The sequence below is a fragment of the Protopterus annectens genome, chromosome 2.part0 (genome assembly GCF_019279795.1).
Source record: "Protopterus annectens isolate FY-2018-M chromosome 2.part0, PAN1.0, whole genome shotgun sequence".
Classification (NCBI taxonomy): domain Eukaryota; kingdom Metazoa; phylum Chordata; order Ceratodontiformes; family Protopteridae; genus Protopterus; species Protopterus annectens.
Window position 1 is genome coordinate 1,620,334,905 of NC_056728.1, and position 25,592 is coordinate 1,620,360,496.

A 25,592-nucleotide genomic window follows, 5' to 3' on the forward strand; every position below is an offset into this window, starting at 1 on the left:
CAATCTCTCTTCCTAGTGTTTTATAACCTCCTCTAATTGATTCTTTTAGTTATCCTGCAATGTGTTATATGCCCTACTAATTATCCCTTTTTAGCAGCAACTTCTGTTCTAGATAGATTCAATTGCAGGTCTTTCACTTTGGACTCCCCTAGCCCTTTCTGTTTGCTTATACTCCGATATCAATCTGTGGCAGGGAAAATAGTCTCTAACTTTCAAAAGTTCTTCATGGCCTCATTACACACTTTTACCTTGCCCACTCAAGTTATTTGCTCCCGGTACTTTGGTTCATCTGCCTGTTTTCTCCAGTAAATTTCTGCTCACTCTTGCCTATTAGTTGTACCCCTATTAACAGTCAACCTTATTGGCAGAAACTCCTTTCTCCATTCTTGTGGTGGCATAGTTCTTAGAATATTTTCTGCAACTTTATGAATATAATATTCAGCATGGTTGTTTCTTTAAGGATCTGCATCCAAAATCCCCTCTCTCCTTATTTCTTGAACTCTCCAATATTTCATTGTCACCCCTTTCCATTTCGAATTATAACTGTCTCCTTTTGTTTTGTATATGAGCCATAACTGTGTAGCTGCAAAATATTCATTTAAATCAGCTAATTATAAACTAACTTGTTCTATTTGGAGGATCAACTTATCACTCTTAACTCTTGTCCTCTTCCCCTGCCAGAAAAATTCCAGCAGCTCTTTATTAATTATTGTCTACAACTCCTCTTCTGGTTGATAAAAATATGCCTGATGTGTGTATAAAACTAATGGGACTAAAACATTTTCGCTTCTTGCATCTTATCCATATCCATAAACAGATGTTTCCAGTTTCTCAATTATCCTTATCTGCCATAACAGAGCTTTTTTTAATCTGTACTCCTAAATATTTCATCTTATTGTGGCCGAGCCAATTCATATGTAGGTACATAGTTTCCAAGTATAGCCTCTGATTTATCTTCATTAATTTTATATCCTGAAATGACCTGATAATTAACTCTGTCAAAAGCCTTCAAAGAGTCTATTTTCTAATGCATATACACTGTTTGTAATATAGCATTTAAATTTTGAAGTGTATGAACTGTTAGGATGTAGCCATTGATCTGCCCCGACTTTGTGAATGCTGACTGAAAGAGATAAATAACAGATGGGATTACTCTTTTTAGCCTGTTGGCCATGACTGATGCTAAGACTTTGATATAGTTAATTAAAGAGATAAGTTTGTAATTGGATGGATCAAAGTGGTGTTCATTTGGTTTGGGGACTAATATAAAGAAGGATTAGTATGAAGGGGCACCCTGCCCATGTGAAAAAAACAAAAAAAAGAGGAATAACCATAAGGACCTAGAGCTCCGAAACCCTCCTAGCAGAAGTAAGAGCCAGCAAAAAAACAGTCTTCCAGGCACAGTGTTGCAAAGAAGCAGAATGCAGGCTCAGAAAGAGCCCGAGTCAGTTTTTTCAAAGCAAAATTAAGGACCCAAGGACGAAGAGGAATATGTTTTCTTGGAGGTCTAATATGCAGGATGACTTTAAGAAATCATTTGACCTGAAAATGAAAAGTCAAAGGAGGATTCAAGAGCAGACAAGCAGAAATGGCTGACAAATGGGCCTTTACAGAAGAATAGACCAGACCAGGCTGGAACAACTCACACAGATAAGAAAGGACCAGGGGGACCCCCACTGAAAAAGGGTCCTGGTTACGAGCATGGCACCAGACAGAAAATCTTATCCATTTGGACATATAAGATTTTCTGGTTGAGGATTTCCATGCCTCCTGAAAAAGCATGAGCACATCTTCAGAAAAGAGGTACCTATAAGGAATCAAAACCCTATCACCCACAGTGTCAGTTGAAGAGTGGAAAAGTGAGGATGGTTGAGAGAACCCTTGTTCTGTGTGAGGAGATCCAACTGGTGAGGTAACTTGTGGTAATTGCCCCTGGCCTGCTGCATTAAGAGGGAGACCCAGTGCTGTCTTGGCCAAAAGGGAGTCACTAGCAAGATTTTTGGTGAGTCCAGCTGAATTTTCTACTGAACCTTTGTTCGGGAAGAGGAGGGAAAGCATAAAGAAACATCCCCTTCTAAGGAAAATAAAGGATGTCTGTCTTCCACGCCAGATGGCATGGAACTCTGGAACAGAAGAAAAGAAGCTGTCTGTTCAGAGAGGAGGCAAAAACATCTACCTGAAGAAAACCCCACTGATGGACAATATCCATAATCGTTTCTGTGAAGCATCGATCCATGAGCCTGTGTTTTGAACCTTCTCAGAGAATCTGCCACTAAATTATGCCCCAAAGGAATGTATACTGTCTGAAGAGTTAACTGATAATTAAGAACCACATCCCAAGCCTGAAGGGCCATCCTGTAGAGGAGGTAAGATTTTGCACCTCCCTGCTTGTTAACATGCCACATCACTGTAGTGTTGTCTGTGCACACCTTCAAGGGGTCTGGAGAGAACATTTGGTGAAAAGCTTGAAGGGCCAGAATCAGTGCTCTCATCTTTGTGATGCTGATATGGTCTGACTTCCAATGGTGGCCAGAGACCCTGACCTTTAAGGTGACCAAAAAAAATCCCCCATCCCATGTCTGAGGCATCAGTGAACAGTTTTTGAGAAGGAATCAGAGGCTGAACAGACAAGCTTGGGTTGAGAACAAACTGTTGAATACCCCACTCAAATTCTTTCTTCACACAGGGAAGGAGACATACACTGAAATCCAAAGGGTGACAGTGCTGCTGCCAAATTAACTTGAGCTGCCATTTAAGCTTCATCATGTGAAGTCTGACAAGAGGGAGCATTGAAATAAAAGTGGCCATGAATCCCAGGGTATGAAAAAAATCTCTGGCTGGCATGGCAGTCAGAGAAAGAAGAAGAGACTGAAAGTAGGCTGTCAGTGACCAAACATTTGGAGGTGGAAGAGAGGCCAACATTTGCATTGACTGAATCCCGCATCCTAGCTACACATGATCCTAAGAGGGTGATAGGACAGAATTTTTGAAGTTGATAGTTAGCCCTAGACTTTGAAGAACAGAAGTGGTGAACTGCAGATCCTGTAACAGTCGACTGGGAGAAGGTGCCTGAAGCAACATGTCATCTAGATAAGGAAAAATCTGAATGTCTTGGAGCCTGCTGAAAGCAATCATAGGAGCTAGGCATTTTGTGAATACCCTTGGTGCAGTAGAGAGGCCAAAGGGCAAAGCAGAGAACTGAAAATGAAAGGAAGACAGAGCAAAATGTAAAAACTTCATGAAAAGACGATGAATAGGGATATAAAGGTAAGTATCTTTCAGATCCAAAGACACCAGAAAAGCCTGGGGTAGTAAAAGTGGAAACAGGGTTTGAAGAGTAATCATCCAAAAAGAATGGACCTTGAGAAAGGTGTTGAGCCAGGAGAGGTCCAAAATAGGTCTCCAGGTGTCCTCCTTTTGAGGAACAAGGAATGTCCTGGAACAAAAACCCTTTCCCACTTGGGAATGGGGGCAGGTTGAATAGTTCCTTGCTTCACCAGGGACCCTAGAACCTCAAGGACATGAGGAAGTTGCATTAGAGGAGGTTGAGGAATCCTTGAAAACCGAGGGAGAGACTTCCATACCGTGAAGTAACCCTGACGGGTGATAGAAAGAACCCAAGAGTATAAACTCATGAGACACCAATTTAGAAGACAAAGGAACCTGGTCTAAAAGAAGGGAGGGTGAATTGTCAAAGAGAAGGAGGCTTATCAGATAAAGGAGGCATTTGGGCCACAGAAATCTGAAAAGCCTTAGCATAGGGTGCCCACCTACCACACTTCCTGCCCTTGGAAGCCTGGTGGGGTTGCCTGCAAACAAAAGCAGATTTAGAAGGATAGTAACTCTGGAACTTAGGGATAGAGAGACAAAAATATGTTTAAGGTCATGCGAGGCTTTGCCTTTCTCTTGAAGAGACATAAACATGTCAGCAGCAGCAACAGTCCCAAAAAGATTTATTATCCAAAAGAGCATCCAACAACTTGTCCTTAATGTTCACAGGCAGAGACTGGAGATGAAGCCACAAATAAAGCCTTATGACAGACATAAAAGCCACAGCCCTGGAAGAGGCATCAGCAGCATCGTAGCTATACTTACTACAGTGGCGAGCCACTTGAGAAGCAGAACCTAAAATAGCCAAGGCAGAGGATTTGCTTTCAGAATCAAGGAGGGCAGAAATAACCTGACAAGCCTGATCAATGAAGGTCAGAGCATATCTGGTTATATGGGTCTGGTAATTAACAGCCCTAAAGGCCAAAGTAGAAGCAATGTAAACTGTTTTTACCAAGCCTCTCCCTTGCCCTACTAGCCTTATCAGAAGGCAAAAGTTGGGAAGAGGGCAAAAGCTTAGAAGGTTTGTCAGAAAAGACTGACACCACAGCAGTATCAGCAGAAGGACATTTAAATAAAAATTGACAGTCATCAGGAGCCTTATAGAACCTATCATGTTTCTTAGGAGCAGGAGGCTAAGAATCAGAAGACTTGGAAACAGCAATGAAAGTATCTAGCAAGGCAGCCAACAAAAGAGGGACTGCCAATTGGTTTAGGAGTATCCACCTGAAGGAACTCATACCCCCCCCCCACCCTCTCTGTTAGACTTAAACATCTTGCTCACTAGTTCTTTGCTCCCAAACCCAGCCAATCAGTCATCATCCTCTTGCTAGCAGATGACATCCACCCTAACCCAGGGCCATTTTCATCACACCCAGTCTCCACTCAAAGAATTCACCCTCCAGCCCAACTAATCACTACTCCCACCACACTGTATCCCCATCTTCCTGTATCCCTGCCCCCTATTCTCCCAAGAACTTATCCATTCTATCCATCAATGTACAAAGCCTATTGAATAAAGTTACTGACCGTCATGCATCTCAAATTATTCCCCTCACTTACTAGCACTATCAGAAACCTGACTTAAATCCCGTATCCCTAACACAGATATTCTACCCCCAGGCTATAACGTCTACCGACTAGATAGAACCACAAAAAAAAAAAAAAAAAGGTGGAGGTGTGGCAATCCTATACTCTGACCACCTGACCCTCTCTCCCCTACCTGTTACTATACCAGACTTCCACCCTGCAGAAATTCTAATTCTAAATTGCCACCTAAACAATCACAAAAAGCTTGCTGTCACCTCAATATATATCCCACCTGGCAGAAATATCCCTATCATTGAAAACATACTTTCCTGAGTGTCACAAAAGTTAGCCTATGAAACTATCCTGCTAAGAGATATAAACATTGATTGGAATACCCTTGATACCAACCAGCAGAGGCTCAAAGCATCAGTTTTGTTCAGTTTACTCAGCTAATTACTACCCCTACAAGACTTAAAAACTTCAACAATGGCACAACACTTGAGTTTATCCTAACTAGCGACCCTCGTCTCTACCATAACTCTAGAACTCTTAGATGCCTTGGATGATCACTTACCCATCAGTATACAAAGATGTACTCCCTAGCTAAATAAATCACATCTACACAAATTCTGCTGTAAACTCACTGACTTCAACACCACTGTTCTCAATGATAGACTCTCTTCTAATAATTGGTCTAACCTACACTCACTTCCTCTCAATGATGCTGTACTCAAATTCAGTCACATCTTTCTTGGCATGCTCGACTCACTAACTCACTAGCACCCCCCCCCCATAAAATAAGTATAAAATCAAACTATAACCCCTGGCTTAGTAAAGATACTCATGTACCAATGCACAAAAGAGACTGCCTGGAAAACAAGGCAAAAAACAAATTCCCTACTCATCACCAGTTATTTAAAGAAATAAGAAATTGCACCAAAAAACAAATATATAATGATAAGAAAGCATTCTACCTCAAGGCACAATTCACTCATCTATCCAACCCCAAAAACTTCTGAAGAAATATCAGCTCAATCCTTCACCCTGGTAAACCTCAAACTCCCAGCCCTTACCCTAACCTTGCAGACCAAGGCACTGCCTCTCTCCTTAACTACTCCCCACTTTCTCAGACTAGCAGCTAACACTATTGCCTATCCAGTCTCAATATTTATTAATAGATCTATTAAAGAATCTACTGTACCCAACAGCTGGAAGTCTTTCTATGTGATTCCCCTTCACAAAGGTGGCAACTCCACTGACTCCTCCAGTTATAAACCTATTGCTATACTATCCCCACTGTCCACAATTCTCGAGAAATGCATACATAACCAGATACTGAAATTACTCATCCACAATAACCTCTTGACTCCTACCCAGAATGGATTTCGACCAAACCACAGTACCTCTACAGCCATTCTGTCCTTTACTCACACTATTGCTGAAACTAGAGATAACAACAGACTGGTCTCAGGTCTGTTCATAGACCTTTCAAAAGCATTTGACATGGTAACACTCCAAACTACTGAAAAAACTGGCTAACTTATATCTTTCCATCTCAACTCTCTCTTGGTTCTCCAGATGTCTCATAGACAGAGAACAGTCAGTCAAATGCCAGTCTTCTTGTTCTACTTCTCTACCCATACACACTGGCATACCACAGGGCTCTATCCTGGGACAACTTCTTTTTAACATCTTTACCAATGACCTCCATTCTTCCACTATCCCCTCTACCCTCATACAATACGCAGATGACTCTACTCTGATCATATCCTCAAACTCAATCTTACAACTTCAGACACGTACACAACAATCTTTCCTTTCAGTTGAAAACAGGCTAAATGAAAATCCGCGTATTTTGAGTCCTAAAAAAACAAAACTCCTTCTATTTCTCCTCAAGTCCAGTGATCACCTTAAGCTCTCCTTCTCCATCTCTTCCCAAAATAACACCATCATTAACATTGAAACTCACACAGAATTACTAGGGATGACAATTGATGACCAACTAAAATTTGACTTACACATACAGCAATCAATTAACAAAACTAATCAAAAACTTGGTCTTTATATCACAACAAAAAAAATCTATCCTCCTATTCCAGACTCTCCCTGACCCAAGCCTATCTACTTCCTAGTCTCCTCTATGGAGCCCCAGTTCTTACTAACCCTCAATCCTGCCTGGTCTCCATACTGGAACAAACTTACAATAAAATTGCAAAGTTTGCAGCTAACATACCTAATTCCACCCACCATTGCCTTGCTCTTAATAAGCTACACTGGATTGAACTTCCCCATCATGTCAAATTATCTCAACTTCATATAACCCATTCTCAGTAAACCCACTACATGTCCCTCTCTCTCCAGTCTAGTCACTTATTATACACCTTCCCGTCCTTAATCAGCACTGACAAGTTCCTCCTCCAAACTTATAGGTCCAAAATGAGCATTGACAATCTTTTATATAAATCCAACATTACAAAATTCTGTAAAAACTTCCTTGCCAATTTATGTAGCATTATACACACTAACAGCTGCAAAAAAGAACTAAAGAACTTTCTCCAAAAAACTTGGGTTATTCCCCTGCCAGGACCCTGCCTTATCCTAATTCTGTCATCTGTCTCTCCCACTTTTTTTTTTCAAGTCTCTCCCACTTTTGAGCAGTAAGTTTTCTGGCTCTGCTCTATTTAGATAATGCTATTAAACTATATAATCTGTATGGAATGTATCATGCTTATATCATTATAATTACTTGTTTATTAGTATGTTTCTTTTTCATTTTTACTATGTATGTACACTATGAAATTGTCTTTGTTACTTTTTTGTGAAACCTATTACTGTAAAATTGTAATTATTTTTCTTGGAGCTTTTTCCTCAGGTCTCCACTGAAAATGAACCTATGCTCAGTTGGACCAACCCGGTTAACAAATGTGAAATAAATAAATAAATAATATAATATAATATAATATCTTCTTTGAATTTCAGATACTTGAGAAGAATCAGACTTAAAATATTCCATCCAGGCAACTGTGTCCTGAAAGGACAATTCTTCAAAAGGAGACTCAGGACTAACAGATTCCTCTTCATCGGAACAGTAAGCCAAAGGCAAAGGCATCTATGAACAATAGAGCAAAGACCCTTCATCAGACACTGAATCGTCATCCAAAGAATCCAATTCCCTAAGCTGTTTAGAAGGGGTAGAGGGCCAGCGAGGAGCAGGTACCAAACCCCTTGAGTAGGCTTTAAGGCCATCAAGGCAGAAAACAAGCCCAGAGTAAACTTTGGCCATTCGCTTTGAGGATTCTTAGGACAATCCGAAACATGTTTCATTTTTTGTCATTTTTTTGGAAGGGACATCAGCCCTAACAAATACTGGAGGTTCTGACTCTTGGCAAGATTCGATAAGAGAACCTGGAACCTCCTCCCTGACCAGTATATTCAAAATCTTTCTAAGACCCTCAGAGATGATCAACCATGGTTCCCCTTCTACGTCCAGAGCAGATGCCTTCAAAGCCTCAGAGGACATGCAAAAAGACAGAATCATGCCGGCCTCCAATGGACGTGCAACGGGGGTTGCGACGGAGGAATCCAATGTAGATGCCAAAAGACTTACAGAGTTATTACCCACTTCTAGAGGTATGTCTGGCAAAGTCTGGACAGCTAAAGAATCTGGACAAGACTTCTTGGCTCTCTTCTTACTTAGCGGGAGAGTCTCGGGGTTAAAGGATTCTGCCATAGAACCCTGAGCTAACTGTTTAAGCTGTTGGTTTTCAAGATAAATGGCCAGGGAAGGCAAACAGCTGCTGAGTGGCTTAAGTGCAAACACCTTACAGATACCAGAAAAGGTATGGTCATTGCAAGCACCCATGCAAAAAAGACACAGTTTATGATGATCCTTATGGGGAATCTGCCTCCCACACTGACATATTCCCTTCTTGGATGATATAAAATCTAGGTATCAAAATAACATATAAGACCAAGAAAAAGAAAAAAAAAAACAACCCCAATGGGGTACTTATCTGACAGGGCAACTAAGTATTCAGCAAGCAACAAGGAGTTCAGACCAGCTAGCAACAATGGTGTTTCAACTGGCAGCAAAGAAGTTCTGGGTAACTTTATCCATACATCTCTTTTATGCCTTAGTTTATTTGCGGGGAGCGTAGAAGTGACATACAGTGCATACAAGATTATTAGTCTTTGGCATACTGACTGAGCATCAGACTTCCCTGGGCAGGAGATCCCTTCTGTTTAGAATACTGCAACAGTGATATAGAATGACATGTTTATTGTTACAAATTCATCTAAAGATTCAGAAGAAATCTTTTTGCAGTAGTTTATGTGTATTGTTGCTTGTTTAGACAACATTGAGAAGAATAGTGTCATCTGCATACAGAGGTAAAGAATGTAATGTTGATTAGGCTGGATGGATAATAATTAAAAGTGAAAGGAGGACAGTGCCCAAGAAGGAGACTTATGGGATAGCTGAACAAAAATGTCCAATATTTGAGGAGTTTTTATCAGACAGGGCATTAAAAATTATGCCAGACTGGTAGCTTTCAGATCATTTAAGTGGGTGATCACTGAATTCAAGAAGTTTGAGCTTAATGAGGAAAGAGACTGATAATTGACTCAAAGGCTGTATTTACTTCAGGATATACATTTGGATGTTTATTGGATAATAGATCATCAATGACTTGGCCATATTTTAGGCATTTTTATTAGTGGACAAATTTTATCTGTTGGGTTACAGTATACTGTCTAAAAGGGAAGGTTATCTAACTAGCAACATTTTTGGGCATCTTAAAAGCGTATTTGTATAAAGAATAAATTTCTGTGTCTAAAGGTACTTGGAAGTCCTCTGTCTTCAAATATTCATTAGTGTACAGTCCAGTCTTTTTGCTAAACTTCAGTGTAAACACCAGACCTCTACTCAATTCTACTTGCTCATTTTATTCTAATAGAAGTGAACAAAAGGCACAAAAAGTGAAAGTCTACCACTTCTACTTCAGATTTTAAAACAAATGGCTCCCTAAAACAAGAATACAAAGTTGTTATGTAAAGTGCTAAAATTCTCCTTACAAGCCTTTGTGTTACTTGAAGGTATAACATTACCAACATTTTTGTTATTGACTATATTGCTTCCACTTTTATGATGTTGGATCACAGAATTTCTGTGGAGGATGAACCTGGCACATCGTAAGTGTTTCTTCTGGATAGGAATACCATCTGACATGCCTCTTACCTTGCTACAGTCTTCCTTTGATTATAAATTAGTTGTTAAAGAATATTTCTGTTTTTAAAGCAAACTTCATTAAAAACAATAGGGACATGCATCAATACCTTCATTGGACAGATATCAGTCTGCAGTTAAATCAATGAGACATGAATCTTTTCAACAGCCTATGAAACCTTGATAGGACAAAAAGTAAATAAATACAGCTCATTTTCCTGACTCCTGAAGTGAAGAGGAGGATATCTGTATGAGAAATATTAATTCTATATCTGTATGAGAAATATTAATTCTTTACTTTCTTAAATTTCTTGTAGGGGAGATTCTACCCTCTAGTCTTTGGGTCTGTAACTAGAAAATAACTCCTTTATGGAAAGTAAACTTCATGGGGGCTATTTTTGTAGGCTTATAGGTGGTTGCTGAACTGCATAGAAATGATACAGAGAAACGATAAGGACAGACCCTGTACTTTACTAAACCTTTAAGGATGTGTTGAAGGTGCTGAATGTAGTCAGTATCCTGTATCTCAGTATCTAGCATCAGTAGAGGCTTGATAGTTGTATAACTATCCAGCAGGTAGGCAGAGTTGGCGTAATGCAGTCAGTGAAGATCCTGTAGTTGAATATTTATCTGTCTGTATTCTGAGAGTAAGAATTCAAAGTTATTATTTAAGTTTGCACATCTGATATCTTGAGAATTAGGTCATTAAATTGTTTGGCTCATATGGTTTCTTATCAGAGCTCTTGAAGAGCTGTATCTCATACAGTATCTTATAGGAGCTCCATTTTAATCCTGATTTAAGAAAATCTGCAATTTATTCGTAATTGTAATGTTACACTTAGAAAAGAAAAAAACAACTAGCTGCAACAGTAGAAATGATTGGTGCTCCTGTACTGAAATGTGCTTATACTGTTTTGAATGCTGCTTCAGCTGCTGGCAAGTCAGTTGTTTTAGGAAGGCTAGCATGGCTTGGAACAAAGAGGACACAAGGTTACTGGAATGCTCTTGAGACTCACAAATTTCTGTTTGGTCAACCAGATGATGATTTATAAATGAAAGACAAAACAACTTCTTATGGCAAGGAATTGTGTGTAAACCTTTGGCTTACGCCTCATTCTCAAAGAAGTGTGAAATAAGAGACAGAGTTCTTCAGAGTAACTGGGCTTTCCTCAGTACTTCTTGGAGGCAAGTTTCAGATTCCTTTTTTATCCTAACAACAAATAAATGCACACAAGTAGGTGTTACAAACAATTCATCAACTTTATGCCATACTTTTTATTTGGGAACTGCAAGGACAGTTAACCCCACACTATCCCTCTCATCAAATTCATTTGACACTTCAGTTGTATGAGATTTTGGGGCGGAGTGGTATACAGGGAATTCCTACCATTAAAAAAATGGAAAGTATTTTTTAACTATTTCTCATAGCAAAAAGAGGGCAGCATCTCAAGACTAGTTCTGGGCTTATCAGAACTGAACAAGTCTATAAATATAAAGACATTCAGGATGGTGACTGAAAACTGCATACCCTTTCATAGATCAAGACTATTAATATGGCTACACAGTACAATGAACATCTATGTCTTCACAATCCTTTGATGCTGTCTCATAAAAAAGTAACTCAGATTGCGAATAGTTTGTCATCATTTTCAGTTTTCATCTGTTCAATTATAGAATGATAGGATCTTACAAATTACAAGGGAGTAAGTGGTGAGGCCATTTACAGATTGGTAATACCCACCCTCATAATGTATCTCACACTTCTAGAAGTGCAAAATGATTCAAGCATAGGAATAAACTTATGGATGTCCATCCAATTGTAAATGTTTGTCTTGAAGTATGCATGTGTCACTGTGTTTACCATATGAGACCTATTTATCATAGAGATGGGGGTTAATGTTGGTCAATTAATCTGCTCCTCCAGTGTGTTTTATTTATAAACTGGCAGAGATTCAGATGCTTAATTCTAGTGTTTGTGGAGCTATTCATGTTGTGGAGATGCAAGAGATCAATGATTGTTCGGTTCATAATGGTACAGGATGCAAGACATAGATCTCTACAAGAGTATAACAGACCAAGTACTGACATAGGTTTTCAAGCCTGTCTTGGTAGCCATGAGTTTGTAGACCAGTAATCTTTTTAGTCAGGAACTTTTGGGCTTTTTCTAACTGTGGGATGTTTGTGAACAAATGCATACAGGGCACTATACACTATAACTGATGTAATTAGAGCAGGGTACAGACATGATGACTTCTTTCTACCTAAGTGAGTTACGTGTAGATACCTGTTCATACTTTTAGATACCAGTTGTAATAAATAGAAGGATTTTACAACAGATGCTACATTATGATCAAAGGAAGGGGAGTAGTTGATTAAGGTGCCGATATCCCTAACTACTGTTTCATTTTGGAATTTGATAATGGCTGTATTGCAAGTTGAAAATAAGAGATTTTTTTAAACCAAATGCAAGAATACTGCACATTTTTCATTTCATTTTTAAGCCTTTTTGGTATGCCATTGGTTTTAAAGAGTTAATTCTTTTAAGGCATCTATATCATATTATCGTCAAATGTAAATAGCGAACGCTATTTCATTGTACTGATAATATCGAAACAACAAAATATCAAACAAACAGAACAGCAATTTTTTTCCCAGGGGAAAAAATTTGCTGCTCCGTAAAAAATAAACACAAATTTAAGTGGGGGGCTTCACCCCCACACACCCCATGTGGGGGGCTGTGCCCCCCACACTCCCCCTACTTAAATATACCAACTCCGAGATCGCACCATAGTGGAGGAAATGGCAAAGTCCCAAAGACGGCCCACCAAAATTTTTTCCCTTGGAAAAAATTTGATGTTCCGTGACTTCGCTATTTTGCCATTTCGACAGTATCGGATTGACTAAATAGCATTCGCTATTTAGTCCATTCGATAGCATCATATAGACTCCTTTTAAGTACCCATCTTGCAGGCAAATTGTTTTAGCTATAAGCGTGGTTATACTGTTTTGAAAGTTGGGGAAGTATATGCCAAAAAGGAGGGATCTCAGCACCAAACCTTGGAGTACACCACTAATTAATTTCTTGCTTACTAGGGAGTCACCTGCTTCTTTAACTATGTGGGTGCTATCTATAAGTATATTAGCAAATGCATAAAAAATAAAGTCATTAATTCTTTCAAAACAGCTGCATATGAAGTTACAAAGTGAAAAAAACCCTGGTAGGTTGCTGCTAGGTTTGATGAAACAAATGTATACAATTATATCCTCAAGACTCCTACCATGTCTAACAGATATGCACCCACTCATGAATTGGTTCAGCAATATCCATATTTATGTGTACATGATAAGATTAAGTTTTTATGTCTATGGACTAAAAAGGATTCTGTTACAGCAACTAAGGATATCTGGAATATTACAAAAACTGAGAACATGGAAGCTTTTGTTTATAGATATGGATAGTAAAACACAAGCAGTGATAATGATGTTAGTCCCTTTAGTTTTCCATACTAATAGAGTATATTTTTATCAATTGGAAGAGACTTTGTATATGATAAAGAATGTATTTATAAAGTAGCAAAAATATTCTAAGAATTAAGCCAACATGGGAAGGGAGAAAGGAGATTTTGCCAGTAAGAATGATTGCATGTAGGAGTATAGAAAATATGCAAAAGTGGACTGAAAATTTAATGGAGAAAGCTGGCAAAAGAACCAATGTATTGGGAGCAAATAACTAGGGAGAGAAAGGTAATAGTGGGATGAAAACCAACCAAATAATAAGACAGTCCAGGGCAACTCCAGTAGAATTAGTGGAAGCGTAACAACCAGCTTACAATGAAGGCACAATGCTCGATGTGGTAACAACAAGTTTATTTTAACGCCACTCAGTTCACAAACGTTTTCGTCAAAAGGTATGACTTCATCAGATACAGACAAATAGAATACATCAGCTTAAATACTAAATTAATTAATTAACCACTTCACTCCAATTAATAAATTGCACCAATTTTAAAGTCATAGAGTAAGAGAATAAAATCCTATAAATTTAACATATTTTTCTAAACTAATGTAAAAAACAGTAAAAATGTGCAATATAAATATAAATGTTATATAAAATTTAAAAACCAACAATGGCAGGTAACAAATGAATAAATTGATTTTTATATATATAGAGCCATGTAGAAAAGTACTCAGATTTTATTAGATTTGAGTTTCAAATACGGAATAATAGACACAGAATCATTGATACCAGGAAATCTGTAAGATTCCAATAAAATTTGCCAGTGTGTTTCCCGGTGAGATAAAATAACCTCCCAGGGTCCACCTCTGGCATCTTTGAGAACGGAGTCCAAAACAAAGAAGTAAAATACCCCTCCAGAACATGTAGTAAAGTGCTTATAAAGTGCATTGTTAATATCACATTTTTCATGTCATAATAATGTTCATATATTCTTCTGCGGAGTTGCCTCTTGGTCTTCCCTACATAAAATGCTTGACACATCTGGCACACTGCCAAGTAGACAACTCCGCAAGAAGAACAATTGTACATTTTTCGGGAATTTATCCTCCTGTTTCTACTCTCCAAATACACAAAATCCTGGTTGAGAATATATTTACACTGCGAACAACGTCCGCACTTGTAGGTCCCTGTACGTGCACTTTCCTGGTAAGACAATGTGTTGTCCTGCTCCAAAATTCTTTTTATGTTAATACCTTTCCTATATACAGTTTTAAAAGTGACATTCCTAAATCTACCAAGGTCCGTTAGTTCCTGAAAGGATCTAAATTCATGGTTAATAATTCTGCTGATATTACCAATGTTACTACTGAAGTCAGTAATATACAATAAGTGGTGGTTAAAAAAATCCACCTGTTCACCAACCTGTGATTTATTCAAAGAACCCACCCCTAGAATGGGTTTAAATCTAGTAGGTCTTGCTTTTAAAACCTCTTCCCTAACGGACTCTATCAGCTGTCTGGGGTACCCCCTCTCCAAAACATCTTAAACAACCTTTCACACTCAGCATGGAATAACTGGTCCTGAGAGGTCATTCGGGAAGCCCGCACAAACTGCCCCTTGATAATGCCTCTCTTTTGAAACCCAGGATGAGAACTGGAGAAATGCAGGTAGCTATTGGAAAAAGTCGGCTTCCTATACACAGTAGAAATAAACCCTGCTTTGTCCTGGGTTAACGTTACATCCAAATAATTAACGTGTGTCTCAGTAATCTTGTAGGTAAATTTTAGGAAGTCTGTAGTACTTCCAATGTAAGTAATGAATTCATGTATGGTTTCCACAGGGCCAACCCAAAAAATGCAGATGTCATCCAAAAACCTGGAATAATGTATCCAGTTTTTTTCATAACCACTATTGTGGACAAATTTCTTTTCCCATACAGACATGATGACATCTGCATAAGTTGGTGCACAGTTGGCACCCATGGAAACCCCTTTGATTTGTTGGAAATATTCACCTGCGTAAAAATATAGTCGTTCTTGAGTACTAACTCCAGTAACCCTGTAATGACCCTCACGTCGTTGTGGGAAATACCTTGGCATTCCCATAAGGCCTCCTCTAACCAATCTAAACCTATATCCGTGGGTATGGATGAAAACAAATCAGCCACGTCTATTGTTAAAAACATAAGGTTTGGTCTACACAGGTCGTGGGTAATGTTACGCAGAAATTCCCAAGAATCCTTAAGGAGGTATGATTCTCTTCCCCAGACCTGTTTGAGTTTCCAATCCAAAAACTTGGAGAGCGGATGTGTTTTCGAACCTTGTGCAGCCACAATAGGCCGAAGTGGTGGATCATCCACACACTTATGAATTTTGGCACACCAAAGATAGTAGGCACTTTAGGATGGTTGTTTTCTAAAAATGAGTAGGTGTCAAATTCAATGATTTCCTCATCTAGCATATCTTTTATCGTCAAGTCAATTTTTTTGTATGACAGATGAATTTCATTAATAGAGGAAAGAGAATACTTGTCAGTATTGTACAAAATTTCCCCCATTTTACTGTCATACAAGACCTGACTCATAAAATTGTGCCGCCCCCCTTGTCGGGCTGCATCACTCTAATGTTACCATTGTGTGCCAAATCGTATAATATTTTAGTTTCACCATCAGATAAGTTGTGGTCATTGTGCACAAAGGATAATTCCTTTCGTATTTCCCTTTCAATTCTGCTCTCCAAGTTAGCTAACTGAGGGTGCAGGGGTGGATTAAAGGTACTAGATTTTTTTAAATACATACTAGGGGCCATTGGCCCATCACCAAACAAGTTTTGCAGGTTAAGTTTGCGAATAAACATTTTTAGATCAAGAATAGAATTCACAAGTTGGCTGCTTCTAGCTGGTACAAATTTAAAACCTTTGGTGAATAAATCAAAACAATCCTCGGTCACTAAAAAATCACTGTAATTATAGATGTTATATCCATTTCTAGTACACACCTGGTACGACCCTATGTTCCTAACTAGAATGCCTTCCTTTGTTACCATGCCTGATTCCTGCCTCTCCCTCTCCCCTGGTTCCGATTGTCCCTTCTCTGGGAAAAAATTGGATATACAGGGTATGTAGGCCCCCCCCTGCTGATTGCGAATGCATTCGGATCCCCTTGGTAAAAAATTCTCCTCCTCATGTTGCTCAATTGGATCATTGTCGTCCCTTAAAACCTGTGGTGGTGAATTTATGTCTTCCCTGGGTACTATATCATGGTTTAACTGGAAATCCTTTAAATGTACACCCCTAACATGTGGTGGATTGGGATATTGTATGCCCTCCCTGTATTCCCTGATGTCACGGTTCAACTTGTTGTACTTCCTTTTTAAAATAGTGTCACAGTGCTTATCAACATTTTTCCGGATATCATAATACTGTGCTTTGTGAGTTTCTACCTGAAACAACAAGTCCCCAGTAATATCCTGATTGCATTTTGAAATCTGTTCAGAAAGTACATTAATCTCACAATCATTTTTCTTTATCAAAGCCCTAAGAATATCAAAACCACATCTATCGAAAGCCTGCAGTAACTCCTTGTGAAATGTACTACCATGAATGACATTGTTAGGGTACTTGTGCACCCTTAGCCCCTTGGGCACAATACCTTTCTTAATACATTCATTTAAATATGAATTGTCCAAGACAAGCATCTTGTACCTGTACAGGCAGTCCTCCAAGTATCGCATGTTGTCTTGGAATGAATAACCGTCAGTTGAGGTGTTCGAAGGATAATCCGTTGAAATAAATACAGGTTTGGCATGGATCCACTCAGAAAAAGAAGAAGTCGAAGCAGCGACTGCATCCTGCGACTGCCCTGGTTGAAAACAAGGAACAGAAGAATCGGAAAACCTCTCACGAAGTACAGCAGGAGTATCCAGAAAGGCAGCAGCTTCCGAAGTGGTAGGTATTTCCGCCGACCGCTGCTGGCCTAATCCATTTCTAGTCGGAAGTGCAGCAGGAGCCCCAAACGATGTCCCAGAGTGCGACATAACAGCTTGTAGAACTTCGTTTTGTTTGGAGATTATGGTTTGGAGCCCCAAACCAATAGGAGTGAGCAGTTGGACCAATTGCGTGAGCTGGCCCGTAAGCTGCGTAAATTCACCGGCTGCTGAACCCGCACCGGTGCCACCAGTTTCAAGATTAGGAGAGCCCAGACCCTGCTCCATAACACAACAATACCACAAAAGCAGCAAATAAAAACCAACCAAATAATAAGACAGTCCAGGGCAACTCCAGTAGAATTAGTGGAAGCGTAACAACCAGCTTACAATGAAGGCACAATGCTCGATGTGGTAACAACAAGTTTATTTTAACGCCACTCAGTTCACAAACGTTTTCGTCAAAAGGTATGACTTCATCAGATACAGACAAATAGAATACATCAGCTTAAATACTAAATTAATTAATTAACCACTTCACTCCAATTAATAAATTGCACCAATTTTAAAGTCATAGAGTAAGAGAATAAAATCCTATAAATTTAACATATTTTTCTAAACTAATGTAAAAAACAGTAAAAATGTGCAATATAAATATAAATGTTATATAAAATTTTAAAAACCAACAATGGCAGGTAACAAATGAATAAATTGATTTTTATATATATAGAGCCATGTAGAAAAGTACTCAGATTTTATTAGATTTGAGTTTCAAATCTGAATAATAGACACAGAATCATTGATACCAGGAAATCTGTAAGATTCCAATAAAATTTGCCAGTGTGTTTCGGTGAGATAAAATAACCTCCCAGGGTCCACCTCTGGCATCTTTGAGAACGAGTCCAAAACAAAGAAGTAAAATACCCCTCCAGAACATGTAGTAAAGTGCTTATAAAGTGCATTGTTAATATCACATTTTTTCATGTCATAATAATGTTCATATATTCTTCTGCGGAGTTGCCTCTTGGTCTTCCCTACATAAAATGCTTGACACATCTGGCACACTGCCAAGTAGACAACTCCGCAAGAAGAACAATTGTACATTTTTCGGGAATTTATCCTCCTGTTTCTACTCTCCAAATACACAAAATCCTGGTTGAGAATATATTTACACTGCGAATAACGTCCGCACTTGTAGGTCCCTGTACGTGCACTTTCCTGGTAAGACAATGTGTTGTCCTGCTCCAAAATTCTTTTTATGTTAATACCTTTCCTATATACAGTTTTAAAAGTGACATTCCTAAATCTACCAAGGTCCGTTAGTTCCTGAAAGGATCTAAATTCATGGTTAATAATTCTGCTGATATTACCAATGTTACTACTGAAGTCAGTAATATACAATAAGTGGTGGTTAAAAAAATCCACCTGTTCACCAACCTGTGATTTATTCAAAGAACCCACCCCTAGAATGGGTTTAAATCTAGTAGGTCTTGCTTTTAAAACCTCTTCCCTAACGGACTCTATCAGCTGTCTGGGGTACCCCCTCTCCAAAAACATCTTAAACAACCTTTCACACTCAGCATGGAATAACTGGTCCTGAGAGGTCATTCGGGAAGCCCGCACAAACTGCCCCTTGATAATGCCTCTCTTTTGAAACCCAGGATGAGAACTGGAGAAATGCAGGTAGCTATTGGAAAAAGTCGGCTTCCTATACACAGTAGAAATAAACCCTGCTTTGTCCTGGGTTAACGTTACATCCAAATAATTAACGTGTGTCTCAGTAATCTTGTAGGTAAATTTTAGGAAGTCTGTAGTACTTCCAATGTAAGTAATGAATTCATGTATGGTTTCCACAGGGCCAACCCAAAAAATGCAGATGTCATCCAAAAACCTGGAATAATGTATCCAGTTTTTTTCATAACCACTATTGTGGACAAATTTCTTTTCCCATACAGACATGATGACATCTGCATAAGTTGGTGCACAGTTGGCACCCATTTGATGATCCACCACTTCGGCCTATTGTGGCTGCACAAGGTTCGAAAACACATCCGCTCTCCAAGTTTTTGGATTGGAAACTCAAACAGGTCTGGGGAAGAGAATCATACCTCCTTAAGGATTCTTGGGAATTTCTGCGTAACATTACCCACGACCTGTGTAGACCAAACCTTATGTTTTTAACAATAGACGTGGTTGATTTGTTTTCATCCATACCCACGGATATAGGTTTAGATTGGTTAGAGGAGGCCTTATGGGAATGCCAAGGTATTTCCCACAATGACGTGAGGGTCATTACAGGGTTACTGGAGTTAGTACTCAAGGACAACTATATTTTTTACGCAGGTGAATATTTCCAACAAATCAAAGGGGTTTCCATGGGTGCCAACTGTGCACCAACTTATGCAGATGTCATCATGTCTGTATGGGAAAAGAAATTTGTCCACAATAGTGGTTATGAAAAAAACTGGATACATTATTCCAGGTTTTTGGATGACATCTGCATTTTTTGGGTTGGCCCTGTGGAAACCATATATGAATTCATTACTAACATTGGAAGTACTACAGACTTCCTAAAATTTACCTACAAGATTACTGAGACACACGTTAATTATTTGGATTTAACGTTAACCCAGGACAAAGCAGGGTTTATTTCTACTGTGTATAGGAAGCCGACTTTTTCCAATAGCTACCTGCATTTCTCCAGTTCTCATCCTGGGTTTCAAAAGAGAGGCATTATCAAGGGGCAGTTTGTGCGGGCTTCCCGAATGACCTCTCAGGACCAGTTATTCCATGCTGAGTGTGAAAGGTTGTTTAAGATGTTTTTGGAGAGGGGGTACCCCAGACAGCTGATAGAGTCCATTAGGGAAGAGGTTTTAAAAGCAAGACCTACTAGATTTAAACCCATTCTAGGGGTGGGTTCTTTGAATAAATCACAGGTTGGTGAACAGGTGGATTTTTTTAACCACCACTTATTGTATATTACTGACTTCAGTAGTAACATTGGTAATATCAGCAGAATTATTAACCATGAATTTAGATCCTTTCAGGAACTAACGGACCTTGGTAGATTTAGGAATGTCACTTTTAAAACTATATATAGGAAAGGTATTAACATAAAAAGAATTTTGGAGCAGGACAACACATTGTCTTACCAGGAAAGTGCACGTACAGGGACCTACAAGTGCGGACGTTGTTCGCAGTGTAAATATATTCTCAACCAGGATTTTGTGTATTTGGAGAGTAGAAACAGGAGGATAAATTCCCGAAAAATGTACAATTGTTCTTCTTGCGGAGTTGTCTACTTGGCAGTGTGCCAGATGTGTCAAGCATTTTATGTAGGGAAGACCAAGAGGCAACTCCGCAGAAGAATATATGAACATTATTATGACATGAAAAAATGTGATATTAACAATGCACTTTATAAGCACTTTACTACATGTTCTGGAGGGGTATTTTACTTCTTTGTTTTGGACTCCGTTCTCAAAGATGCCAGAGGTGGACCCTGGGAGGTTATTTTATCTCACCGGGAAACACACTGGCAAATTTTATTGGAATCTTACAGATTTCCTGGTATCAATGATTCTGTGTCTATTATTCCGTATTTGAAACTCAAATCTAATAAAATCTGAGTACTTTTCTACATGGCTCTATATATATAAAAATCAATTTATTCATTTGTTACCTGCCATTGTTGGTTTTTAAAATTTTATATAACATTTATATTTATATTGCACATTTTTACTGTTTTTTACATTAGTTTAGAAAAATATGTTAAATTTATAGGATTTTATTCTCTTACTCTATGACTTTAAAATTGGTGCAATTTATTAATTGGAGTGAAGTGGTTAATTAATTAATTTAGTATTTAAGCTGATGTATTCTATTTGTCTGTATCTGATGAAGTCATACCTTTTGACGAAAACGTTTGTGAACTGAGTGGCGTTAAAATAAACTTGTTGTTACCACATCGAGCATTGTGCCTTCATTGTAAGCTGGTTGTTACGCTTCCACTAATTCTACTGGAGTTGCCCTGGACTGTCTTATTATTTGGTTAATAGTGGGATGAGCCCAAGCAGAAGTTTGGACTGCAAGTTAAAGACTGCTTTCTTTACCAGGGATTGATATCAGAGTATAGACAAAAAGAAAGAGGCAGGAAAGTGTTAAGTAGAAGACCAGCTGTAGTAAGAGGTTTTAGTGAAGTCTAGATCTGAGGCTGCGTGAAGAAAGGGAAAATTAGTAAGGCATATAAAAATATTGCATGCTAACTGTAAGAATCAATTAGAGGAGTTTAGAAAAGATCGGGAAGATAGACTATTAAGACACTTTTCAAAGGAATAATAGGAGGAATCTATATGGCTGTTAACTATACAACAAAGTCCAGAACGTTTAGGATTTTTGTTTGAAGTTGATTGTATAGATATTTGTATATTCTAAGTAGCCTTCAGAGAATTTTTCTCAGATGGAGAACAAATGCAGGAGAAGTGATGAGAAAAGGGTAACTGAGAGCATGTTTTTTGTGAGTATAACAAGTTGGAAACTTTTTAAAAATTCCCTGCAGAGTATTTTCAGAAATGGAGGAAGATCAAATAGCTGTAACCAAAGAAATTATTCTTTTGAGCCAGGACACAAGATCTGAATTGCCAATACATAAGTAAGACCTTACTAAGTTTAATTTTATTGGCTGCCAAAAAAAGCAGTTGCTAAATAGTGGAAATCAAAATCTAAACAAACTGCAACTGAAACATTGAATATTGTAAAGGAGATAAAAGAACTAGAGGTGGAATCTTTAGAAAGGAGAATGAGCAAATTACACCAAAGTAAATGGAATTCATGGGAAGATGCATGCAAAATAATGTTCAGGAAGAGGAGGAGTGAGGATTCAAGAAGGCAGGAACTGAGCAGTTTATGTAATGATGGAGTGAAAACTTATTGCTGAAAACAAAACATGTATATCTGCATGACAAATTTCACTATGGCCACTTTTCTTTTAATATGTGTGTACTTATCACACTATTTAACATGGGATTTAGTAGCATTGTTTAAAAAAAGTAGTGTGTTATATTTACAGATATGTTGCTGTGATTGCTTTGAATAGGATAGTGGGGAGAAGTACCATACTTATGTACTTGCCATAACACTGGATCCTTTCATTCATGTCTATCTGATATGACTTATGGGTCCTCCAGCCATTGGATGGATCCTGCCTTGCAAAACTATTTCTGTAGTCTTCAGGTCCTGTAAGAATTTGTTTTCTCATCATGCCCTAGTGTGTGTGTGTGATTTTACCTCAGATCAAGTTTTATGCAAAGGAAAGGGTATCTAAGTCAGACAGTAGTAAATAATGAAAACATCCTTCACGTGTTGCAAAGTGACAGTTTGGAAGGGGAATGGGGGAGAGTTGTCCTGTCATATGGTTGTGAATGGAAGAATCTAGTGTTATATTTATGGTGAGTGCATAACTACCGTGTCCTATTCATTCATTTCATTCAATCTGACTTATGATTCAGAAACCTAAGCTAAAAGTAAAACACTCAGGTGGCATCATTACTGGAGACTGTTGAGGACAGTTGCTCCAAAGGAAAAACTAGCTTTGGCTATAGCATCTGTTTTGTAGTGCATAGAAAAATTATGCAGTGTAGTCCAAGTAGCAGTTATACAATTCTCATCAGGTGAGGAACTTCTGAAGAAGGTTGTTGAAATGACAACAGACCTGATAGAGTGATCCTTTGGCTTGCATGGTAAAGGATAATTTTGAAATGAGTACATGTAAGAAATGCAGTCCCTGTCTGATGCCTTGAAGAAACTCAAAAGCACACCCTCTGTTTACCCAGTTACTAAAGCCACTTCATATACCTTTTACTTCTATACCCATCTAAACAAACTTACAAAGAAGCCTTATCCATTTACTTTTAGTATAATGGAAAATTCCGAACTAAAGCTATGTGGTAGAATCCATGAATAAACAAAATGTGTAATAAAATGAAACCATTTCTTGCTTCGTATAAAAGATTCCTTTCCTTCCACCATAAAAAGCCACTTAACAGGCCATCACAGAACTCAAGTATGTCATAAGAAGACTTAAGGAGGGATATGAAGTGAAAGAAGCCACCTACTCTAAGGATAACTCTAAGGCATTATTTAACTGTATTGAGTATTAGAAATTGTATTAAGAATATTAGAAACAACAGACAGCATTTCACCTTGCCATAGTTTAATAGCACTGCTAATTTTGATCCCATTGTCACTCCTCCCAGTCACCCATTATGTTTGGTTCCCTAAATCACTAAACTTGTCTTACCCCAAAACCCCCAAATCACTATAGACAAAATCCTAGAAGCTCTGTATGAAGCCAGAAACAATAGCTGCATGGGCCTAGACAACTTGCCTTGCTCTGTCTTAGTACAAAGTGTAACACTGCTGAGCTCCTCCTAAATATTTTCAATCTCATCATGCAGTAAGCTTTAAAGGGAGTCACCTGCTTCTTTAACTGTTGTCCTATTAGTCAGCTCGCTGGAACAAGTGGGTAACATCCTGACTTCAACCCAGGTAACCCACGTTGGAATAGCAAGTCAGGTGTTTGTTGCATAGGGGAGGAGAGGAATGAGAAAAATTAAGCCTCCCTACCTCTTCTACTGGGTGGAGGGTTTGAATGGTTCAGGGAGTTTATGTTGACATATGCTGTCTAGTATAATTCACCAGTGGGACTGGCAATCACACATAGGTGTTTTCTACATGGGAAGAGGGACATGATTACATTTCAGTTGGAGGTGAAAACCTTCCAAGGACCATTGCATGCCACCCCTTGGACTCTATGATCATGTGCCAGGGACTGACTAGGCTAAACAAAGAAAACCCCAGATTTTTACCTGAAAGACAGTTCCTGCAATTATTTGTTACTCACTGAGCAGTATTGGACAGACACACAGTGGTGAACTTGATCAGTAAACAATGAATGTGATGAAAAAAGAAAAACTTATTAGCCTTACCAGCATCATCTGCAAAAATCATGAAATGTATCTTGGTATCTTATAAACAATGAAACTGATAACCCACAAACCCTCAAACCCAGTCAGTTTGGCTTTGTGAAAGATAGATTATGTCTCCTTAATATAGTTGATTTCTTCGAAAATGTAATGGATGTCATTTGCAAAGTCCATTCTGTCTCTGCTGCCTGTCTGGATCTTGCTAAAGCCTTCTGTATAATTCCCTATGTTGGCATTATCAAGAAACACACTAGTCTAAACATAACCCCCTACATTACCTATTGGGTTACAAATTGGCTGTTTGATTAAGCACTCCTTTCATATAAAAAGCACATAACTAGTAGTAGCCCACAGGTTTCTGTCATGGGTCCCTCCTGTTTGGCATTTGCTTCTCCCAGTGTGAAAACAAATGTCAAAAGTCTTTGGCTAACCAAATTTGCCAATCACTGTAAACTGGATTATGTTATTTTCTCCCCCAAGGACACTCCCATCTTTCAGGAGGGGCTTGCCAAAACCAACACTTGGTGTGTTGACCATGGCCTTAAACTTAATATACTTTGGGAAACAAGTCTGTCCTACTGAATATGGGATACCACTTAAGACTGATGCAGTCATTAGAGATCTAGGTACTTTCATTGACAGTAAACTAACATTCAGTCATCTTGTATCAGTTATAGTTAAGAAATGCTTAACCTTGCCCAGCTAATTCTGGAAGTCTGTCTTCCAGGTGCAAGTAAGTCATAATCCCTCACTATTCATCTGTTATCAGGACAGTCACAGAATACAGTACACTATTTGGGATGTAAAGACTGCAATGTTTTCTAACTAAAAATATCAAATATCTAAATTCCCTTTAGCTACCCAGAAAGACTAAAAACCTTCCTGCTTTTCTCTGTCTCATACCAGCTGCTATGTAGTGGTCTGTGTCTCACATTCTGGGCTGTACATGCTTCTGTCCTATTAGACCTCATCCACCCCGGAAGTACTGATGAAACTAAAACCTCTCTCCCCAAAGACCACAATATTCATTGTATTATAAATAAGACCTCTTGGAGAGAGAGGTTCTTGAAAAAAGCTCCCCTTGCATGTCAAACAATGTAACACAGTGGCCTTCTTCAAGTTTTGCCTTGATGATTAAGTGGGTACCC